Source organism: Uranotaenia lowii, chromosome 3, assembly GCF_029784155.1.
Source record: "Uranotaenia lowii strain MFRU-FL chromosome 3, ASM2978415v1, whole genome shotgun sequence".
Lineage (NCBI taxonomy): Eukaryota > Metazoa > Arthropoda > Insecta > Diptera > Culicidae > Uranotaenia > Uranotaenia lowii.
Window position 1 is genome coordinate 75834199 of NC_073693.1, and position 18152 is coordinate 75852350.

Sequence of the window (18152 nt, forward strand, 5' to 3'; positions counted from 1 at the left end):
TTCAGATTCAGAATTCAGATTCAGAATTCAGATTCAGAATTCAGATTCAGAATTCAGATTCAGAATTCAGATTCAGAATTCAGATTCAGAATTCAGATTCAGAATTCAGATTCAGAATTCAGATTCAGAATTCAGATTCAGAATTCAGATTCAGAATTCAGATTCAGAATTCAGATTCAGATTCAGAATTCAGATTCAGAATTCAGATTCAGAATTCAGATTCAGAATTCAGATTCAGAATTCAGATTCAGAATTCAGATTCAGAATTCAGATTCAGAATTCAGATTCAGAATTCAGATTCAGAATTCAGATTCAGAATTCAGATTCAGAATTCAGAATCAGAATTCAGATTCAGAATTCAGATTCAGAATTCAGATTCAGAATTCAGAATCAGAATTCAGATTCAGAATTCAGATTCAGAATTTTTGTAAATTTATTTTCGGCATATCGGTGAAAAATTTAGATTCATGGAGAAAGAATATCAGAATTAAAAATTGATGAAGCTGGATGTTGCGAGGTAAAGTATGGTGTACGTTAATAAATTTTCCTTGCAAAAATGTTCTTTCGCTCTTTTCATCATCCGTAAAATTTCTCCTCACTTTATCAATTTTCAATTCTGGAATTGTTTCTCCAAGAATACCAATTTGCACAGTTTTTGATAAATTTGCGATGACTTAAAGATCATTACGCATGAAAACACGATTTTGTTTTGTGAAAACTTTTTTTCACAATTTTTCTGAAATTAAGTTTGCTGCATACTTTTAGGGGTAAAACCATACTATTAAAAGTTGTAAAATCCGAAATCATAAAAAAAAATTTGGATGAAAGAAATTTCAATGTTGAAAACCGTGTGATGCAAAACAATCAAAATGAGATTTACAAGATTAAGAATTCAGATTCAGAATTCAGATTCAGAATTCAGATTCAGAATTCAGATTCAGAATTCAGATTCAGAATTCAGATTCAGAATTCAGATTCAGAATTCAGATTCAGAATTCAGATTCAGAATTCAGATTCAGAATTCAGATTCAGAATTCAGATTCAGAATTCAGATTCAGAATTCAGATTCAGAATTCAGATTCAGAATTCAGATTCAGAATTCAGATCCAGAATTCAGATTCAGAATTCATATTCAGAATTCAGATTCAGAATTCAGATTCAGAATTCCGATTCAGAATTCAGATTCAGAATTCAGATTCAGAATTCAGATTCAGAATTCAGATTCAGAATTCAGATTCAGAATTCAGATTCAGAATTCAGATTCAGAATTCAGATTCAGAATTCAGATTCAGAATTTAGATTCAGAATTCAGATTCAGAATTCAGATTCAGAATTCAGATTCAGAATTCAGATTCAGAATTCAGATTCAGAATTCAGATTCAGAATTCAGATTCAGAATTCAGATTCAGAATTCAGATTCAGAATTCAGAATTCAGATTCAGAATTCAGATTCAGAATTCAGATTCAGAACTCAGATTCAGAATTCAGATTCAGAATTCAGATTCAGAATTCAGATTCAGAATTCAGATTCAGAATTCAGATTCAGAATACAGATTTAGAATTCAAATTCAGAGTTCAGATTCAGAATTCAGATTGAGAATTCAGATTTAGAATTCTGATTAAGAATTTGGATTAAAGATCAACCTGGAATTTGAAATTGGAACTTATATTCAAATATTAGACTAAGTGTTGTAACTCAAAATTCAAACTTTAGAATCAGAATAAGATTTCAGATTTAGTTTACAGAATGAGATTAATCATTTAATAGTCATATTACTTTCCCCTCCTTTTGTGGGAATTTTTCCTCTATGCATGGTTGAGCTCTAAAAAAGGTATCATGCTAGGGCACGCGTCACGGCTATCCATCAATATTGTAGTTGGTTTTACTTATTCAGTAAAAAAAAAGCATAAAAAAACAGTAAGATTCGAACCGTGACCAGCAACGTGAAAGTTCTGGTTGCTACCACGGCACCATTTCAGCGTGTTATAAATCTTGGAAATTCTACTGTTTAAATACCATTCTTTCCATACATAAAATGAGCTCCTTACATACCAGTTCGCTTTTCCCCAAAAAAACGTATCAGGCATCATTTTTTTATATTGAGATTGGAATTTTTCGTGTTTGAATATCTGAAATCATACTTATATGATTCAGAGGGAAGGAATCTATCATGTATATTCTATATTATTTTATATATTTCCAAATATAATTTAAACTCTGTTAGAAAGGCTCCAATCCACTGTTAAGTGTATTAAATCGGGTTTTTCCTTTTGTCTTTAAGCAGTCGGATAGTGTCAGCGTCAAACCATTCTGGATATTTGGAGCGAGACGATTTTACTCTGAGCTTCCTACAGTGGTCAAGTAATATGCTATAAACCACAGTGTAGAACGACAAGACGTTAAAGTCCAAAGCGCAGTCTACTGAGCGGTCGTTTTCGCAAATGTTGTCGAATACTCCAAACCTGCTTAAGAAATCCAGCATATTTCGCACAGCTGAGTTAGCGATTTCAAGGTTGTAAGCGTCTTCCGATATAAAAATTGTATTCCAATCAACTTCTAACAATGCTCGAGAGACAGCAACCTCGTCATAATGCTTCATGTCAATTTTTTCTTTGTGTTCCTGGGCTGGTGGGACATCTGCGTACTGAAGTATTTCTATACTGACGTTTATCCCCATTGCTTTATGATGCGCCTCGTTCTGTATCAATGGAGAAATTTCCTCAACTTGACAGTTTTCTTCATCGTTTGTAAATAAGAGATCGAGAAATCGACTGTTTTGATTAGCGATTCCGCAAACTTGCCGCAATTCGCAGGCAGTCATGTCGTCAACAAGAATCGTTTCTTCAGGTAGACGAACGTTAGAGGGCAGAAGATATAGTTCAGAGACACTTTCTCGATACCAAGTGGTATTCTTCAGATTAAAATCTCCAATTATAATGACTTTGCTTTCGGGTGATACAGTCTTGAACAAAGTTTCTATGCTAGTAGTATGGGAAGAATATCTTTCACAACCGGAGGCCGGAGGTATGTAGACGCAACATACAAAAATTTCAATTTTGTCGACAACTAATTTAACTGTAACCTCTTCATTACTACTCGATTCATTGATCAAAGTGCTCGTAAAGCGATTATTTACAGCAATCAGAACTCCACCTCCAGAAGTTTTATCGGAATTAGTAGGCGAGCGGTCGCAGCGGTAAACTGAAAATGCGTCAGGAAAGATCATTCGGTCTCCTATTGATGAATCCAGATTCGTTTCACAAAATGCAAATACGTCATAGTCCAGTTCAAGTGATGACAAAAAAACGGCTTCTAGTCTCTTTTTGCTGCGGATACTGTTCATATTTTGATAATAAATGGCCAAATGATGATTTTCTTTTATCTGGTTGCTTTGGTACGTTACTGGGTCTACGATTGGACTGGGGTCACGAAGGGTGTTATGGGATTTACGGTGATTGCTGGTGTTAAAGGTCTCGGCTCCCACGCAAACCCCGGTTTGGTGCTACGATCAACAGTGAACTCACGGAATCTTATACCGACTGGCCAAGTTTCGGTGCAGAGTGCCTTATTTTTTAAATCAAATGGTGCCTCAACTTTGAAGGAAACGAATGATAATGAGTCTAGACTCCTCCCTTTCGGAACAAGTTTCGTCAGACTTATTTCACTCGTACCAAGATGGCTCCGTATCATTTCCAATACTCTTTCCTCTGGTACTCTAGGACCAATTCCTGATAGGTACAATGAGAATAAGTTTGAATTTTGTGGAACATTTTGTTGGGCGGATATATCAATGTCCGTCAAATTAGTTCCTACTGCACAAAAAGGCGTGGAACGTCGGTCAGGTGTATTGCTTCGAATTCCTTCAATTCTGCGACGCTTAGCGCTGATAGGGGGTACATTCAATCGATTATCTGCACGAACGTTTACAGGAGTTGAGAGGTTTTTTAAAGGAGACAAATTCGTTCGGATCTCGGATCTTATTTCAAGCAGAATGCTTTCGCGAATTTCGTTTTTCAGTGCCAGTTTAAGGGAATCGATGACGTCATTGCTAACTGTCTTCATGGAAACCATTGCATTTGAGAATCTAGCATCAGACAATATTCTCTTGCAACCGTGACACATCCAAGTGCAGTGCGGGTTTTTTTTGAACATGGAAAGAAGCTCTGGCGTCATACCAGAACAACTCATACACACTTTGGTCGAGCAAAATCCCTGGCAAATCCAAAAATCACCTTCGCATTCATGCGCACATTTCTCACAAACATACATCGTTATTGAAAATGATGATCGAAAATTTTGTGTTGTGCAATTTGAAATGTAGGTGTCGCTGTGATCGGTTAAATTAATGACGTTTGTGTTTTACAGTTTGAGGTGGAGATGGCGCTTTGATCAGTAAGGACGATGACGTTTGATAAAGGTGACGTTTAACTGTTTTGTGGTTGTCGACGATAACTATTGTGCATGCGTGAACGGAGTAGTCCAGATCGATATATGCAGTATGCGGGAGCGAGATGAGGCTATTGTTTTTGTTGGTGTTCAGCTGGCCGGGCGATCGGATTGGTAAATGATAACAGCAGAAGCGAATGAAGGCTTTATTTGCAGTGATGGTACAGGTTTAACAGGTTCTTTCGATGATAGCTGATGTAATTCACGGATGATGCAGGTGGTAAAATGCGGATTTTGGTGGAGCAGCGTTTGGTTTTGCAGTGGCTATTGCGGTGTTATTGGCGGGAGGCGGGCAGGTAGGTGACGGCGAGGTGGGAGAGCATATATGGCGGTCAGTGGGCGCTCGATCTCAATCTCAAGCCGTGCCGAATATTGTATATTCCGTACACTCAACGAAATCGACACATTGGGGTTATGTGTCAGCCTATATAGATTTTTGCAATTTGTCTCTCATTTAACAAGTATGTGCCCCACACATAGCGAAAAACATAGAATGGTTATGTGTAATAACACATAAAGATTATAAGTGGGGAAAATGAATGTTATCTTATTCTGTATTCAATAAATATGTGATAAACAAATAAATTGAATAATTTTTCATGCTGATAGTTCAATTTATAATTCAAAACCATAATTTAAAAAAATGCTCGAAAACATTATATTTTTACAACATAATGAATAGTTTTATTTATATTTTCTATAAAACTCACAATTATTGTGCACTTGAATTGATCACCGGTTGGTCGAAGGGAGTTTAAGTTCGGAAATCCCGCCCGCCAAGGGAGCTAATTTGTGCACATTGTGTAGCAGTTTCGGCGCAGCACCATCGATCGTTTCCACTGGTGATGTTTTGGAGCGGTTCCACCCAAAAAAAATGTTTGTGGTTGGTATGCTGTTGCTGTTTCCATGTGAATTTTTATCGTGGTTCCGATGCTCAGCTGGGATCCCAGATTCCTCGCTCACCGACGGAACTTAGCGGGTCGGCGTGTTTATTTCTGAAATGTGAAAAAAAACTAATTCCAATATTTTATTTCAATCATATACAATTTTAAATCATACTCAAATCACATTTCTTTAAACGAGGATCTCACACTCGGGGCTATCCAGATCGGCCGACGGTGCCTGGCTTTTAGTCGAGTCTGGATGGCCGTGTACATCCGTGAATATACAACTCTGGTCCTTCCTGAGGGGTGATCGGAGACCATCCATTTTTGATCGCTGTGAACGGTCCGAGTTTTAACCGGAGGATGCTGGAGCTCACAAAAGCTAACTTTTTTTTGCCGGATTTCGTTAATTGTCTTCGCCGTTGGTAAAACACTCCTGCCCACTGCTCCTTAACCTGCTCGAAGACGCCGTTTTAGCGATTATTCATTTTTTTCTTCTTCGGTTCAATTATTTACTGAACTTCACGCGCCATTTTTAAGCAAAACAAAGGCAAGTCATCGACAGCGGATTCGATGATTTTTCGGCAGAATCCACACGCTGATTTCAATTTAGTCAGGCTAAAATTTTATTACACATTAAACTTATGTGTCGGAATATTGGTTTTTATGTTATTCAAATAAATTTAATGTGTCGAACAACTCGAAAATCGTATGTGTGGGGGAAACATACTTTTTAAATGTGGATTTTTTGCAGTGTACCTTTGGGTGCTTGTGGATTTTTACGGGTTTGTTGAGCAGGTTTGTTGGCGGTATCTGGGTCACTGTTAGGTTTTCCGGCAAGGTCGGTGCTGAATATGCAGACGAAAACAATGTTTTTTTCGGAGCACTATCGAAACACGATATCAAACAAATTGCAGTGTTGCTAGATCTATTGCTATTGAATTAAATTCAAAAATGCTTCTCCGCAATCTGAGAATTGAATTTTCAATTCAGATTCTCAATTAAATCTCCTGGGAAAATTGAAAGAGAATACATTGCTCAAAGCAGTGGACTTAAGATGGTGTTTTTGGAATGTCTCCAAAGTATATTTGGAATTGAATTTCTTTCACCTGAATTTTCAGTTTGGAACTCGATCATCTGTTTAGCATTATTTTTTTATGTATGAATATTGTGTTGTTTTTGCAGTGTTTTATAAGCAATTGCATATTAGGCGTTAAGGGCTAAAGAGGTATACGAATAAACTTCAACAAATTTCTGATAAAAAATGTCAAACAATAAAAAAAACAAGCACAAACATTATATGATCTCAGTAAACTTTCAAGCTTCTTTAAAGAGTTCTAATTTAACTAAACTCTAAGGTGCACTAGCTGGCTAGCATCTTACAAATGCTAAAACCACTAGCCCAGAGAAAAAGTACTATGTAGGCCATGACCGAGATTCGATTTCATGATCTCTGGCTTAGGAGACTTGAACGCTTTCCTCTTGGTCAAGGTCTGCGGCTTTAAGGTATCTTGGTAGGTTTTTTGGTGCAATTTGTCTCTAACCAAATTTATAAGTTTAAAAAATAAATAAAATTTAGGTTTTTTCTAAGTATGATCAGCATGAAACTTTTCTTCGCATATAGCCCGGTTTTCTCCGGGTTTTCCCGGATATTTAATATAAAATATGAGAAAAATGCGGTCCGCCCAGGTTGCCTGGATTTTATTGGTTAAGCCAGGTATTTTCTCGGATATATTCTCATTCTCAAATCAAATTAAGAGAAGAGAAAAAATTGTATTGTAAATATGTTTTATTTATGCGTCCAATACGAAAACTTTTCAAACAATTTCCATTAAAATAGACATGAAAGGCTTATTTAAAGCCTAAAATACAATTTAAATCCTGATGATGAATTATGATGATTTTTTTTTCAATTTCATTCTTTCAGGATTTTTGATGAGTAATTCCTAGTTTTTGATCATTTTTGCCCGGATATATTCCGCATTTAGGTCGACAACTTGAAATCAAATACCCAGATTTTGCCCGGCCCGAATAAATGCTGAAAAAATCTGGAAACCTTATTGTAGAATATTGACAAGAACGCGGAAATAAATGATGATTTCTATTCAAAACAGAATATAGTTTTGTGTTGATTGTAGAAAATTACAGTTCAATCATTCAACAAAGTATTTACCCATCCCCCCTCACGTGTCATTTCTACTTCGGACACCTATGGGTGTGGATTAAGGAATGAAATTTAAAAACTACCTGATTTGATGATTATTGAATGTGTGCATTGTTCCTTTTTATTATGAAAGAAAAATGTTAATTTTTTCACAAATCTGAGAGAACGCTTACAACAGGCCGTCACGACGAAAGTAAGAATTATCAAACACTCAGCATTTAATTTCTTGATTATAAATGTATCATATGCAACCACGTAGAGCCCCATTTGATTTTTGGAACCTATAAAAATTGAGCAAAAAAAACCAATTTTATGGTTTTTCCAGGATGCAACAATAAAAAGCAGAATGAATAAATTTAACTATCTTCACTCAACTCAATAAACTAAGGTTTTTTTAGGAGGTATGGAATCCATTCTTTACGTATACCTAGGACTTGAAATATTTTCGCTCAAAAAACGTGTTGAAGCCGTGTTAGAAATACTAAGCAAAATCAAACCGCATAACAGAAAACTTGGTGAGCTTTGTAAAATTTGAAGTTGTTCACAAAGCTTTGAAAAAAAGTTGCTCTAGACCCCAATCGATTTTATCCTCGATAGCGCGTTGGATAGGGGAGGGTCTCCTCTATAATGTGGCAAATTTTCACAGATGCCGACTTTCTTAAAGGTCCAAAAAAGACCAAAAAAGACACCGTGATCAAAAACGGAAAATGGTTATTGAACTAGTTTTTTTTCTTATTTTGAATCACGTTTCAGTTTTGGTTAGATGTGTTTGTTCCGAAGGTTTAATATTTCAAAAAAACTGTCATTGCAAAATTCATCAGAACCGCATAATTATTCCTAGCATAACCGAAGATCAAAGGTCGATTCACGCACTGCAGAAGCAAAGCGATCATTTGGGTCCCCATGTTATTCTCATTCACACGTTTTTAGCAATAGTTCTCTGCTCAATTTTGAGAAAAAAATTAAAATGAAAATTAGTTGTTAAGGAATTAGATGTTCTTGTATCAAATAAAGAAAAATCAGTCAATTTGTTTGTTAATCCAGCTGATAACAGAAATATTGTGATAAACGGAAGTTTATCACAATTTTACTATCCCACGTTATTATGATTTCTCGAAAATATTATATCCCTAAAAATTTAGAATTGTTCAGCTATTTCTCTAAGTACGTATACCGGAAATTTTCCCAACATTGGATTTTCTGTCCCTGAATAGTGTCGTCGTGCAAGTATGTGCACTTGTTTACAGCTTCCGGTCAAAATTACACAATAAGCTTCCGGACATTCGATTCGGCATCTTCGAAGCTTTCACATTTGAACATTCGATGAGATTTTTTGTTTCAAGTAGAAGCGCTGCCCCAGGATATTCTATGCAAAGTGGGTTGTTCCAGAAGAAATATGATGAAACAACAGTTTTAAACACGTTGAAACATTTCAATAAACAAACCTTCTTTTCGTACTTTATAAGAGTATTCAACTTTCTGTACATTCCTGGAAAGATTTCCTACATGAAAACAAAAATACGCTAAATTTTGTTCACAAAATGGGACTTGGCTTTTTGCTATTCTTAAACTGAGTTTTGAGTTAAATTTCTTTACCGAAAAACTTCGAATAACCCCAATACTTTATCTTTAAATTTTTTTTTAAACAAAAGGGAATTACGTATTCGTGAATCGACCCATTTTTTAATTATATGTTTTTTTATATTCAAAATTTAAATTTACTCAACAATTTTGTGCAAGTACGCAAAACATTTTGAATGATGGCTTAATTAAATGACAGTGAAGTTCAACTTTTTATTTTATTTATAGATTCTGCTTCGAAACGCCTTAACTATACCAAATAGCAAGAAAAAACGTTAAAGCAAAATTTCAATATTTTTTAGAAAAAATATTGCCCATGGGTTTATTTGATTCCTATACACGAGTGCCATAAAATGGTGAAGAGTCATTGATCAACCAAGAAAAAAAAATGTTTACAATCAATGATAAACAATCCAAAAATGGCTTGTTGAAAACGTCTTCCAAGATTGGAGTTAGAATTTTTGCTTTCACGCTATGGTTGAATAGCAAATATCACAGAATTTTGAACAAAATTTTGTCACCGATTACAAATTCCTTCTAATTTCACTGGTTTTACAGATATTTAAATTGTTTGTATGTATCAGTTTTAAAAATTATTGATTTTGATGTTTCTTTCAAGATTGGATATTTTTTCATATTCATGAAAATATTCAGTCATTAGTAGGTATAATTTATTGTTTTTTAGTTCTCCTGAAGATAGGGTAAAATTCCTGTTAATTTCAAATTATTCAATATTGATTTGTTTTTTTTTTTCATACACGGGATCAAGCATTGTCAAAAGTTTTGAAGCATTCTGCTTAACATTCCATTGCTTTATTTTTTGTAATTTTTATAAAAATTGGCCCACAAATTACTGATAAATTTAAATTTGTATGACAAGCAGGTATTGTGCATATTTTCCGATTTGTTGTTGTACTTTCCCTATCTCGTCTTTAGCCGGGGTTTATGTTTCATGACTACTTTCTTACCAAGAATATCTTTTCGCTATTCTCTTTTGTTAAGAATGGCAGCAAAGGAAACTCAATAGTGAGAGCTGATGCTTAAATGCTAAAAAATATATTTTAAATGTTATTAAACAGTTTAAATAATAAATGTTTTACAAAACAAACTATTTGTTTTTCTGTTTCTGTTCCTGGCACGTTCTGACAAATGTTTTTTCCAACTGTCGGATGTTGCAGAATAAGTTTACAGCTTATTAGCATTCGTTATGCAATTGGAATAGATCCTTGACTTGATCACATCGATTATACTTACATGACGTACTCATTCCTGATTACTTTTACAGCAGAGCAAATATTGTGTGGCTTTTAATACTAGGCGGGTAACTTATAAAAACTAATTCTACTACTATTCATATGAATTTCTTGTTGCAAAACTCCTGCTTACCACCAAATCGTCTTTCCAGGTTCTACTCTCTAGCGACTATGTCATAAACCCGAATTATGAACTATGATGACAATTTTTCAATTAATTCGCTTTCTTTCGCAAAACTATACTTTGTATATCAACGTTTTACACTTTATGCTTATCTGACCTTCATTTACGATTTTTGTTATTTTTTGTGATTTTTCATATCATCTAACTATGCTTCTAAATATGCTGTATTCCAGAGGTATCAGCAACATCTTTTCTCTATCCTCTCTCCGTTCAATCCAGAATGGTGGTAATTTTTTAGCCCAACATTTTCTGACCATTAATTTCGGAGGCTACCGAATTGATCATTTTTCGAACCTTTGGTCCATTTACAGTTTTCTCATGTTGATGAGCTTCGCTTAGCTGTAACTTTTGACAGCTGCTTGTCAAACAGTTATCAGTAACAAGGATATTAAATGAACGTATTTTTATTCATTTATCGAAAAAACAATTTCTAAAACCAACTATTGCGGTTTATAATAATTTAACAATACTCTGCCTTAAGGAGGGGTTGGGAACTAAAGGGTGACTATGCTGTTCATTAAATCTTTTTTCAACAAAATCCTATTGGTTTTGAGAATTTTCGTTAATTTTCAATTGTATCGATTTTAAACTTTGAACATAAAATTAACTGTTATGAAAAAATTTAATTACCTATTTATTAAGAATTTTTTGTATCTTAACAGATAAATGGAACGTAAAACTATTTAATTGAAGGTCAGTATTCATTAAGGAATAACTGTAAATGCATTGCCCTTCCAAATTTGAAAAAAAAACTGCATCTGCATTAATTCGACAGGGAGTGCAACGATTCACGTCGCGCCACTACTCGCTGGCTCGCTTGCCGTATCTAATCAGCGGTGACCTAGTTCTTGTCGGATCTTCCCGAATCTGACTGCCTGACTGAATCGATGGAGTAAACAATTTTCGACTTAAATTTATCGCAAATAAGCACCGTTTTCGGAACCGAATGCAATTTCATTTGAAACGAAACAGACTTTTGGCCGGCAGAAGAAAAAAAAACAGCAACACAGGGAGACCAAAGTGAATATTTGGCTTGGCTTGGGTTTAGTCTTGGTAGAAGTTCCATAGGAAGCTATACGCGAAAGAATAAAAAAAAATCTTCGAAAAAAAAAACCCTGAGACAGATGGACATAAAAACCAATTTGAGACTGTCCGAATCGGGGTTGCTCGAAATGAAAAATTGCATCTCGCGTCAGCATGGCGAAGCATTTTTATCTGATGGGAACTGCTTTTTTTCGCTTTTCGTTTTTTTTTTACAAGATTATATTTTTATTGCTTGTTTCTAGAACGGAACGACGTTGCAGGTCGATAGGTGTCGTTGACCTTAGAAACCAAATTCAATAATGGTGAATTCAATTTAGCAGTAGAATACTAACTTACTGCTTTAATGATAGATTTCAATCAATGTTCATATAATGTTATTATTTGTAGAACAATTATAATAAGTTTGGAAAAAAAGACAAGTTGCCCGGTGTTGTTTCTTAATTAATCGGATTTTTAGGTGAAAAATGATGTCCTTGTGTGTGTATCGTACCCAAGTAACAATTTAAGTTTTATTCCAACCTTAACAGTCCGCTTAAGACTATTTCCTAAAGCTACTTTATAAGCCAAAGCTACTTACTCTCTCAAGCATTTGGTGATTGGTATAGATTCCATTTGAAATATTTTAAAAATATTCTCATTTTCATGTTCCACATTAGCATGAAACTTCCTGCCACCTCAGATTTCTTGTGAAATATATACGAAATAGCATCAAAAGATAAGCGTGCCTTAAAGAAAATCAAGATTGACTACATTTTGAGCATTTTTTTAATTGAAAAAAATAATTTAAGGAAAATGTAAATTTGCTCAAATGATGCAATTTTTGTTTTGCATTGAAATGTATGACCTATACAACAAATAGTACCATCAACATTGTCAAATTTGTTAAAAATGTCTAGTTTATAGTATTAAAGTATAATTTCCATGAAGATGGCGTCAGTAATCTCAATTCAATTTCACAATCAATATGGCGATCAGTAAATTAATATTGAAAATCTTAAGGCAGTTGTAAAACAGTGCTAAAATGGTTTTATGCCGGTTAGAAAAATGTTGTAATAAAACAATTTCTATTAACAGTTTTAAAATGGTTTTGAGAGACCTTGAATCACAGCTTAGTTTGACGTTTCCCTAAATGGAATACACGCTCATGATGGATTCATCCATTTTTAGGAAGAGGAGTTTTTTGCAAGAAATGAGAACATTTGCTTGGCAAAAGGCATTCATGCAACTTTTTGTTTTGTTTCCTTTTGGCTATGATAAGAAGGTGGTCTTTAAATACCAAGTAGGCTAAAAAATAACCCGCCTTTATGAGGATTATAACCAAACTATTTCTGAAATCGTCAAACGACAATTTATGAAACGTAAAAAACGGTTAGCAAACGGTTATAGAAATTGTAAATTACATTGCCTGAATCGTGAATTCCGAAAAGATTGAATTTGAAATCTGTAGTTAGGTTATGTAACTGTTTAAAAACTGTTAAAACAGTTGCAAGGGAAAACTTTTCTGCAAACACTATGCTAACGGTTTAGGAAACGCTATTAATTATAATATGCAACATATCAAACTATAATGGTTATTGTTGCAATTAGAAGCGATAAAACGATTCTATAAAACGTGCCTCGGTCGGATATTTTGCTTACGATAACCAGAACTGCGTTGCGCTTTAAATAAATCGTAATTTTCAATGATCGACCAATGCTTGTGGTCTTCATTCTGACTATTTATATCATCTGAAACTTGTTGAGGCTGATGAAAGCTTAGAATGAACATTTTCGCTAGTGATGAAGCTCAATTTCTCCGTCTTTGCTGAGGAGAAGCCGGTGGCTGCAGTCTTCTTGAAATGTTCAAGGGCGTTTTATCCGGAAAGAATTTTGTTAACTCTGGATTGGATGAGGTAAATATAGATTAACTTCGCACTGAGAGACAGAGATGGATAAATAGAACAAGTACTTTATTCGGCGTACTTGTAAATTAATTGTCTTTTACATTTATTCTTATCGAATTACAAAAAACGTTTATTCACAGTGTGCTTTTATTCAATCCATAAGAATTGAGCGATTAATGATGTGGACTGGTTTGCGGTTGTTTTGAAACTGGAATGCGGATGCAACAAAGTTGTTTTTATTTTTCAGATGAATTTGGCTGTTTTAATTTATATCATTTTGATAGCCCGTTTTTCTCAATTTTGAGTGATAATTCTTTCAAAACAGATTATGCTATCTCAAAAACAGGTAAACAAGTTTAAGCGTGTATACGTTCTTCTCGATTGTCAAATTATCTGTCACTTAGTTTTATCATGCCTACATTGAGTGTTCCAATAAAACAGTTTTTTAACTTGGCTTGAAGGCTAGTTTTAAAAGCGCATTGAGCGCATTTTTAAAACTGGTACCTAAGCTCTAATAAAAACAGAAAAGTATGTGTTTTATTGATGCTTAAGCAATACTTTAGCAACGTTTTTACAGCACTCTTAAGATAGTGTTTTATTCAAGTTTTAGCAAAACTTTCAGGGCTCTTTTAAAACACACGAAAAATGAAGCATTTCCTATGTTACAATAGAACCGTTTTAAAAATTTGATGCCATGGAAAAGTCTTCATAAAACAGTATTAAAACTCAAAAAAGCTAATTGGCTTAATCTGTGTTACTTGGGGTATACATCAGGTACATGTTCGTTGTCGAATAATTTTCAAATGTTTTAAAATAAAATTTCAGTCAAATCAGATCCAAATCCAATTTAATTCGATTCGTCTGTTAAAACAAACTTCCGAGCATCAGTATTCCGAATGAGCTGAACAGAACTACTCGATTCGAAATCAACATTGTTTGGCTTTTCGCATCAGTTACCCGATCAGTTCAGCCAGCCAGCCAGCCATCAGGCACCAAAAGCAGCACACGACCAACAACATCAATCACGCAAATTTCGAACCGTCACGAATCCGTATCACTTGCTAATTGAAAAGTCACTCAATAAGGCTGACCTTTTTTCCGCCCTAATCAACAACAACAAAAGCAACGAAAATGGCAACAATTGGCAGGAATTGGGTCAAATGTCTTTCCAGTTGAGATTTTCCCGGAGGGTCGGAACTTTCGGCACGTGGCTCATCGAGCTGAGCTTTCGAGCTCCAGAGCGCAATCCGGATAGCGAAAATCTGAAACGCGGCATCGATCTGAATTACGGACCAACAACCGGAGCATTCCGACTTCGTAGAGCACCCAACTACTAGCAAATGCAAAGGTGAATTGCGACTGTTTTTATTGAAAATTGCTAGCCTCCGGGAGAACTTTGGCAGCTCTGAAATCCTGCCTGTTCCCATCCGGATTTCTGATGGCCTCGTTCGTGTGCCTGACTGGCTGGCTGGCTGGTTGATTGTGAATCATCTTGTGTTTCGGGTGCTGATTCTTCTCTCGAGATCAGGAGCTGTGTACAATAATGGTATCGTCGTGGCATCGATTCCATTCTGAAGCCAGGATGAAGCTGCTTGAAGAATGGCTTTCAAATTCCGAAAACATGAGGTGCCAATTCAACAATGCTGTCGAGAGAGCTGGTCCAGATTAGACCGGCTGCAAAAACCTAAGATCCTTTGAATCGAAGTCGAAAGAATGAGAATTATTTCACAAAGACCTTCATAAATGTGATTCTGGAATGAATCCGACAAAGAAACCGGAATGAAAATGAAAAAAAAATAGCATAACAATGACAAAAATGACAAAAATGACAAAAATGACAAAAATGACAAAAATGACAAAAATGACAAAAATGACAAAAATGACAAAAATGACAAAAATGACAAAAATGACAAAAATGACAAAAATGACAAAAATGACAAAAATGACAAAAATGACAAAAATGACAAAAATGACAAAAATGACAAAAATGACAAAAATGACAAAAATGACAAAAATGACAAAAATGACAAAAATGACAAAAATGACAAAAATGACAAAAATGACAAAAATGACAAAAACGACAAAAATGACAAAAATGACAAAAATGACAAAAATGACAAAAATGACAAAAATGACAAAAATGACAAAAATGACAAAAATGACAAAAATGACAAAAATGACAAAAATGACAAAAATGACAAAAATGACAAAAATGACAAAAATGACAAAAATGACAAAAATGACAAAAATGACAAAAATGACAAAAATGACAAAAATGACAAAAATGACAAAAATGACAAAAATGACAAAAATGACAAAAATGACAAAAATGACAAAAATGACAAAACTGACAAAAATGACAAAAATGACAAAAATGACAAAAATGACAAAAATGACAAAAATGACAAAAATGACAAAAATGACAAAAATGACAAAAATGACAAAAATGACAAAAATGACAAAAATGACAAAAATGACAAAAATGACAAAAATGACAAAAATGACAAAAATGACAAAAATGACAAAAATGACAAAAATGACAAAAATGACAAAAATGACAAAAATGACAAAAATGACAAAAATGACAAAAATGACAAAAATGACAAAAATGACAAAAATGACAAAAATGACAAAAATGACAAAAATGACAAAAATGACAAAAATGACAAAAATGACAAAAATGACAAAAATGACAAAAATGACAAAAATGACAAAAATGACAAAAATGTCAAAAATGACAAAAATGACAAAAATGACAAAAATGAGAAAAATGACAAAAATGAGAAAAATGACAAAAATGACAAAAATGACAAAAATGACAAAAATGACAAAAATGACAAAAATGACAAAAATGACAAAAATGACAAAAATGACAAAAATGACAAAAATGACAAAAATGACAAAAATGACAAAAATGACAAAAATGACAAAAATGACAAAAATGACAAAAATGACAAAAATGACAAAAATGACAAAAATGACAAAAATGACAAAAATGACAAAAATGACAAAAATGACAAAAATGACAAAAATGACAAAAATGACAAAAATGACAAAAATGACAAAAATGACAAAAATGACAAAAATGACAAAACTGACAAAAATGACAAAAATGACAAAAATGACAAAAATGACAAAAATGACAAAAATGACAAAAATGACAAAAATGACAAAAATGACAAAAATGACAAAAATGACAAAAATGACAAAAATGACAAAAATGACAAAAATGACAAAAATGACAAAAATGACAAAAATGACAAAAATGACAAAAATGACAAAAATGACAAAAATGACAAAAATGACAAAAATGACAAAAATGACAAAAATGACAAAAATGACAAAAATGACAAAAATGACAAAAATGACAAAAATGACAAAAATGACAAAAATGACAAAAATGACAAAAATGACAAAAATGACAAAAATGACAAAAATGACAAAAATGACAAAAATGACAAAAATGACAAAAATGACAAAAATGACAAAAATGACAAAAATGACAAAAATGACAAAAATGACAAAAATGACAAAAATGACAAAAATGACAAAAATGACAAAAATGACAAAAATGACAAAAATGACAAAAATGACAAAAATGACAAAAATGACAAAAATGACAAAAATGACAAAAATGACAAAAATGACAAAAATGACAAAAATGACAAAAATGACAAAAATGACAAAAATGACAAAAATGACGAAAATGACAAAAATGACAAAAATGACAAAAATGACAAAAATGACAAAAATGACAAAAATGACAAAAATGACAAAAATGACAAAAATGACAAAAATGACAAAAATGACAAAAATGACAAAAATGACAAAAATGACAAAAATGACAAAAATGACAAAAATGACAAAAATGACAAAAATGACAAAAATGACAAAAATGACAAAAATGACAAAAATGACAAAAATGACAAAAATGACAAAAATGACAAAAATGACAAAAATGACAGAAATGACAAAAATGACAAAAATGACAAAAATGACAAAAATGACAAAAATGACAAAAATGACAAAAATGACAAAAATGACAAAAATGACAAAAATGACAAAAATGACAAAAATGACAAAAATGACAAAAATGACAAAAATGACAAAAATGACAAAAATGACAAAAATGACAAAAATGACAAAAATGACAAAAATGACAAAAATGACAAAAATGACAAAAATGACAAAAATGACAAAAATGACAAAAATGACAAAAATGACAAAAATGACAAAAATGACAAAAATGACAAAAATGACAAAAATGACAAAAATGACAAAAATGACAAAAATGACAAAAATGACAAAAATGACAAAAATGACAGAAATGACAAAAATGACAAAAATGACAAAAATGACAAAAATGACAAAAATGACAAAAATGACAAAAATGACAAAAATGACAAAAATGACAAAAATGACAAAAATGACAAAAATGACAAAAATGACAAAAATGACAAAAATGACAAAAATGACAAAAATGACAAAAATGACAAAAATGACAAAAATGACAAAAATGACAAAAATGACAAAAATGTCAAAGATGACAAAAATGACAAAAATGAGAAAAATGACAAAAATGAGAAAAATGACAAAAATGACAAAAATGACAAAAATGACAAAAATGACAAAAATGACAAAAATGACAAAAATGACAAAAATGACAAAAATGACAAAAATGACAAAAATGACAAAAATGACAAAAATGACAA